Here is an 8,094-nt window from a genome sequence, read left to right as displayed (position 1 = left end):
ATATTATAGGTTATTCATGTATCATAAAGCCATTCTTTAGCTAGCATCTTCATGACATGAGTTATCAATTAAGCCATCTCAACCTCACATATTAGAAGATAATTTAACCAACCATCATGCAATACTAGGTCCATCATTACTAAGCATGTCACAACCTTAAGGACTAATTTTCATATTTTAATCAAGTAAAGTCCACCAACTAGTTTACTAGGTTTCTAGCTTCCAAATAGAATTCATAAATTTTAGAAGTAATTAGTTATCACATAAGCCACTTTACTAGGTAAGATTTTCTAATACAACCTCTTATTCAAGTCAAGAATATATATTAAGTTAGCCCTTGATTCCACGCAATATTATTCACACCACTAAGTCTTAACTCAATATTAGGCATAGGTTTTCTCTAGTTACTAATTTAGCATCAACAAGGGTCACACCTCTCATTTAGTGATTTAGGTCAAGAAAGGGATAACAATATACCAAGAGAGACCGCATATCTTAAGTACATAGGTGGTTGTCCCCATACGACCTAACCTTACAAATATCAATGCATATAAGTAAATTTTCCCCACACGACATCATAATGTTCTTACCTCTTCCGAATTCATCGGGCATCATCATAAGATCAACATATTTCTTTGGATTATCAGGAATCATCATAATATCATATATTCCTTTGGACTCGAATCGGGCATCATCACAATATCAACATATTCCTCCAAATTCACCGGGCATCATCATAATATCACATATTCCTCCGAACTCACCGGGCATCATCATAATATCACATATTCCTCCGAACTCACCGGGCACCATCATAATATCAGATTTTCCTTCGAACTCGAACCAGGCATCATCATAATATCATATATATCTTAATACAAAACATATATCCATATGCATAGCTGAAACAATAAACATTACAAAGGTTCAGAATATAAGGAAGTAGGGATGTAGGCTAACACTTGCCATTTCACCTTACTAATAATCTTTATACGTAATATGAGCATAAATAAGAGCATGAGTATTTACAAGACATGCACAATAATCACTTAACAATATTATTCAATCATGATCACAAAATAACCTGATAATCAAGTTCAACCATCACAACTCCTATGTGTATATAATTTAGGCAATCACCACGTATCTAGGTCGCTAAGCATTTACTTAGTTTGAGCTTAAGGCGGGTCAAGTACCACTTATAAATCCACAAGGAAGCCAAACCTTTACTAAAGCAAGTCTAGCTTCTACCCAAAATTAGGCTAAGTCATCTATACCTTGCCATAAGGGCTTACCAATCCTCTCTAGGTCTATAAGGAATATCTCTTTAAGAATCCTTCCTAAGTCAACCCAACACCAAGAATATCTCCTATTTAGGCATTATATAGGTCAAAACACACCTAAGGATATAGAAGTATAACATTTATGTCTTTATAGAAAAACTATAGTGTTCTCACACTAGTCATAAGACCACAAATAAGCTAACCAAGGTCCTAGACTAAGGGTCAAATTTCATACCTTACAAATAAATAGTCTAAAGCAATCAATAAACTATTTAATCAACTATCGTCTAAATTCCCCACTTAATCTCGCAAGATATCAACAATTACATTACAAATAAGCTCAGTCTAGTCTACGGGTAAGCCTAACCTACCTTGAATCCAAGCAACTCACGAACAAGTGAGCTTTTTCTTTCATTTTCGTGAAGCTTCCTCTTCCACAAGAAATGCTATTAACAATACAAGCTAAGCATTACAACAAGAATGAAAATACCCATTATGGCACCATTATGCCATAGGTTTTAAATGGACACCAAAATCCTAATTGGGTTTCACCCTTGGAAAGAAGTTTTCAAGACCAACCCATAACCTAACTATCTTTAGAGAGTTAAAACTCTCAAGTAATTTGAGTCAATCACTCAATTTTGGCGCTATAATTGACCTACAATAATTTAGGGTTTTGGAGTCAAGAAACCATGAAATCAATACCAAATTAGAGGAATTCTTACCTCAGATTATAGCAATAATCAATCACATAAGTTGTTTAAGCTCTAATTCAACCCACAACACATACTTAGAAGATTTTACACTCTATTAGGGTTTATAGGTTTAGAGAAAGGCATAAAAAAGCCAAAATTAGTGCAAGACAACACTTAAATATAGACCACCCAACCCTCTGATGGCGCGATCGTAGCCTCTGTGTTACCGTGATCACACCTCCTTAGCTGTAGTCATGGCACCTCAGTGCATGCTATGCATGGCTGAAGCTTGAAACTTGATTTCGAGCTTCAACCAATGCCTCAGGATGTATTCAGGGTCCATTTCAAACAAATAAGATATGAAACCCCATAGTTTTCGAACACACTCTATCAATTTAGCATACAAGTTAGCACCACCAGAATAGTAAAAGATCAGGTTCATTCAAGACTTTGTCACAGATTTGTTCAGCTCCACTGATTCACTCTTCTATATCCATCACCAAAGAAGATATTGTCTCGTTCATGGTCCTTTAGCAAGAAGGGGTCTTCAATATCCAGTCATAAACTTTGAGCAGCCACCATCTATACTCTTGTGTTGGCTGCTTCCTCTTGCTTTGCTTGTATTAACAATTAGTTGTTAGTCTTGGAAACCCACTTCAACTTGAGTTTCCAGAATGGTGATAGAGGAAAATTAGATTTTTCTTGGTCCATCCAGCTAGTCTATCTCTCTTCCTCCTTAATAGAGAGAGGTTTTTTTATTCCTCTTTCAACTACTATTCTAGATAGGCACTTTGATTGTGATATCCTAATCCTCTCCTGCTACTTGATCCTTGACTGGTGAGAGTAGTTAGAACTTGAGATGATAAAGTCCATTTGAGAGACTTTTCAATCTCAACCTTAACCCTAACTAATTCCCTCTCAAGTTTTGAATTTCTTTCAAATGAAACAATCAAATAAGACTTAACCTTAAATAATTCTTCTTCTAGCTCAAATTGTATCCCGCTTCTTTCACTCATCCTTTTTGAATCATGCTTTGACATTTCACTAAGCTTCTCCATTAAGTGATCATTTTCATGGGAAAGTGACTTGCCAGAAGATTCAATTATTTCTTCCTCACATTTGTCAAGATCTTTCTTCAAACTTTGTTTATCTTTGGTGAGTAGGGGTGTGGTAAAACCAAACCGACCAATAAACCAAATTGATAAAAATGTTATTGATTCATTGTTATTGGGTGATTGGTTTAACGACTTTTTAATGGTTTTATAAAAAAAATTTATTGGGTTGTTGGTTTGGTTTGGTTTTTTCTTATTGGGTTATTGGGTAAACCGATAACCCAATAAGAATATATATATATATATATATATATATATATATATATATATATACATATATATATATATATATATTGGTTCAATTATATATGACTTATTATATATTTCTCTTAATTTCTCCTTAATCTCTACAAATTAACAAACCTATTATTTCAATTATACAAATTCTTAATTTCTCATAACAGTATTTAGTTCAAACTTGAAGATTCTTGTAAATTAAAACACATTATGTAGGATTTTTATTTGCAACTAAGATTCGATTTTTTTTCATGTTAGTTACTACTATTTCTATTTTATGAGTTTTTTCTTATCGGTTAAACCAAAAACTGGACCGTTAAGGAATAAAAACCGATTAAAAAAAATATCTTATTGGTTTGGTTATTGGTTTAGCATATTTAAAAATAAAAAACCAATAAACTAAATCGATAATATGTAAAACCAAACCGAACCGGCCGATGCACACCCCTATTGGTGAGTTCATTAACAATATCAATTAGCATAACATTAAAGGATTTCAACCTCTTAGGAGAGTAATCCTTGAGATTGTCTTTGATATCCAGAAGTGTTACCTGATCATCTCTATTATTATCTGAATTTGCTGTTAAAGCAAAAAGAGAATAAAAAAGCCGGACATAATCTTCCATCATCATCATGGACACATCTTCTCCTTTCTCTAATTTATCTTAATCATTGGAGGAGTCACCCCAGGCTGCCAACACCTGATTTTTAACTTTGTCAGCTTTTACCTAATTACTGTACTTGCCAGGGGTTCGAACCTTACCCTTTTCCTTTTCAATAGCTTACTTCAGATACTCCTTATATTCAACTTTATACACAGGGCAATCTTTGATGTAGTGACCCTGCTTTCCATATTTATGACAGGTGTCATTTGCATTTCTATCTCTAATGTGTCTGCTGGATTCTCCTCTTCTAGGGATAGCTCCTGACTTCCTCAAAGCCTTGAGGACCCGTTTGGCAATTGTACGCAGTTTCCTCATCCTCAACATATGTGGTCTCCTTAATTACCTTTAGGACTGGGTTATTCTCGTCTTGTGCACACCTTTGTATTTTTTCTCTATCTTCATAATCTCATAAGTCTTGATATTACCAATCAATTCATCCATTTTGATAGTTATCAAGTTCTTAGCTTTAGTTATTTCATTTACTTTACTCTTTCACTACTTGGGGAGAATACCAAAAATCTTTCAAACCTTTTTGGTGGTTCTAATATCCTCACCCAAACTGTGAAGCTCATTAGTTATAGCTGTGAATCTTGTGTGCATATCCTGGATAGACTCTCCTTCTCTCATAGTGAAAGTATCATGTTAGGTGGTTAACATGTCTACCTTTTACTCTTTCACCTGATTGGTTCCCTCATGGGATGTTTGAAGAAATCCCAGATTTTTTTAGCAATCTCACAAGCAGAGATCTTATTGTACTTATCAGGATTAATGCCACTAACAACCAACTTTTTAGCTTTGTAGTTCTTCTCAATCTTCTTCCTATTAGTGTCATCAAATTCCTTTCTAGTTTTGGGAACTTGTGAGGTCACTTCACCAACCTTTACTACTCTTGTGGGAACAAAAGGACCATCCTCAATAACATCCCACAACTCTGAATCTTCTGCCATGATAAAATCATACATTCTAGTCTTCCACTATCCATAGTATTCCCATTAAATCTAGTTAGTTTAGTGGTAGGCTGGCCTTCTTCAAGATTTGGAGGAGAAGCCATATTTAATATCCTTCCAAGGTGTTAAATTTTTTTGGGAAGACCTTACTCTGATACCAAATAAACAATTCAAATGGGTTTACCTCCAACTTTGAGACTTAGTCCAGACAGACTTGAACAACAAGAATCTAAGAAACAAAGTACGTGAAAAGTGTAAATAAGAGACATATCAATTTTATGTAGAAACTCCTTGCTCAAGGGAGAAAAACCACAACCTAACTCTAGGATTTCAAAAGCTCAACTAATATTCAAGCAAACTTGAATACAAACTCCATGACTTTAAGGATTAAACTTATAATTCTTTCTCTTAGTAATAACTCTATTACAAAGAGAACTTGTAGTAGCTCCACTGCAACACCTCCCAACTAACTCTAACTGAGTTGACAAACTAACTCTAGCGTTAATATCACCTAACTCTAGATGACAAAAATGAGTTTGGAACTAAACACCAACAACTACTAATAACAATAACAATAGTAGGTAACGTTTGTAACCGCAATACAAAAAATCAATTACAACAAGAATATCAAATACAACTTTTGAGCGGTTAGTTCCCTATTGCGAATGAGGCTTCGAGTCAAATGCTTCAAGAGAGATATTTATTATGAGTATATGAAATCTTGGTTTTCTTGTTGTGTGATATGAGACAATAGATATATATGAGACAAGAAATCCTAGGGTGAATCCCATTGGCTGAGGTGGAAAAAGTGCAACAACTTTTCCATCAACTTTTGTACTTTCGTCCAACTGTGTAGTTGACTAGTGACAGTGACATGTAGGCGCAACTGAGTCCCTAAGTAGTTGCATCTTTGTCATCACATATTCTTCAGGAACCAGTTCCTAATATACAATTTGTACATCATCAAAATTAAGGACTTAACTGTCATAAAATCAATCCAATCTGAATCTTTTCTTTATGTGTATGTCAATTTTGTGCGACATCGTATAGATGTATTTGGCAAGTTTATAGCAACTCTTTCTACGGCCTAACTTGTAAAACAATTTATGTCTATTGTACATGCAACTTCCACAATACTCCAAGAATGAGGCAAAATCTATGCATCATAAGTTTCTTGAGCAAATTCATCATATTTAACAATTCTCGACGAAGCAATGGGTAGAATGGATCAAGAAGACTTCTATATGATCTTTCTTAGGGTTTGTACATATTATTTTTATGGGAATAATTTTTTTATAGAAAATAACTTTTATTAGCATTGTTTTACGGTAGGCTGCTTTTATTGGCATTCATTTATAGTAGGTGACTTTTATTTTTCCAAAATTAACTGTAGTTATAACCAAACACACGACGATTTTTTTTACTTTGGTGGAAAAAGGACTTTTACAGCTAAAAGGTATGAAAAGAAGTCCTAAATTTTAGGTAATAATTAAATGTCTAGTCGTAATTATAGTTTTATAAAAATAATTAATAATTTGAGGTAAATAGTAAACAGATGATTTTTTTCTATTGTGAAAATTTTTAGTTAAGGATAAAAAGTTCAAACAACATCGTTAAGACACTTCACACTTTTAATATGGTATAGATATGTTCTTGAAAATAAAAAACATATTTATTTTATATTGAAATTTTTAAAGGTGTATTTGGTCATAGTATTTGAAGTTAATATTTAAAATTTAAATGTAATATTTAAAAAAAAATATAATTTGAACATGAAATATAATTTAAATGAGATTATTTTATGAAAATAAAAGAATTAGATCTTTTTTTTTTAAATAAAAGGTTAAACCAAATAAAGTGAAAACACCTCTTGAGGTATTTCCAAAATCTCAATACAACTTCAAATTGTTTTTAGTATGTTTATGACCGAACAAGAATTTTGAAATAAAGTAAATATATATTTCAGAATAAAGTGAATACAATTCATAGCCAAATGGGTTTTGAGTTGTTTTTAGATATTTATTTGATCAAAAAATGTGATTATTGAAAATCTGATTTTTAAATATTGTGGGATAAAAAATAAAATCCCCCTATACTTGTCACCACAACTTACTTTAGAACTTTAACTTTACAAGCATTTAAATACCCCCTAAACATCTTTCAAGTATACTAAATACCACCCCAACATATAATACCATACTCACTATGGAGTGTGCATTGCACAAACACCATGTCAGTGCCACATCATTGCCACATCAGAACCAAGTCAAATATTATTTTAGTTTTGACTTTTTATTTTTTTTCCTTAGCCTCATCCTCTCCCATGGAGCAAAAACTTGCAACTTTATTTTTGATTTTTTTCATTGCCAAAATATGAAATTTGTTAATGTCAATAATTAAAAAATTGATTAATTCTTCATAGTGTGAATTTGAGATTGAACCTTTAGGTAAGTCCATACAGAAGAGTCAAGACCGGGCTACCTAATGGAATGTTTAACCGATCCATTTCAGATTGACCGAATTGGTACGGAAGTTGTAACATGGGAAAACCACGGAAAACACGACTTATTTAAATAACTCGATGACCTATCAATTGTAGGTCAGGGGAAGAAATAGGCGTGGGGAAGAGTCTGCAACAAAATAAATTGAATAGACTGAGAAGTCCAGTAAGCCTATCGATTCAAGAAAGTTTGACTAGTTTAGGCACCGCCTTCCAGTCTTCTTAAAGTGGGTGGTTTTAAGTCCAGAGCCCTATTCTGGTTACAGAGTGTGGGTGTCCAACAAGTAGGTTAGAAAACAGGTGAATCAATAGGCTTTGCTCCTAAATTTGCTTCCAGGAAGAATTTTATCATCTATGGCAAAGATATCGTATAATAAGAAAAAGGCTTACTTTTTAGAGTGATTTTTCTCGATTTTGAAATGAAAAGGCTTGGTTGAAGGCAAAATTTGGTGTAATTTGCCATGTTTTCAGAAAAGAAAAGAAGGGTAGAAAGTCTTGCTAACTTATTTTTGGGAATATAACCGATTGCTCGAGTTCGAGAATAGGGATCTCCAGATCCGGGAGCTACGATACTATTGCTATTGTTAGTTTCAGTGACTTTTTACGGATTATTTTTCCTTGGAAGAAAATGCCGATTCCAACCCCCAAGAAGCCT

Source organism: Capsicum annuum, chromosome 9 (assembly GCF_002878395.1).
Source record: "Capsicum annuum cultivar UCD-10X-F1 chromosome 9, UCD10Xv1.1, whole genome shotgun sequence".
NCBI classification, from domain to species: domain Eukaryota; kingdom Viridiplantae; phylum Streptophyta; class Magnoliopsida; order Solanales; family Solanaceae; genus Capsicum; species Capsicum annuum.
This window is presented reverse-complemented; position numbering follows the sequence as displayed.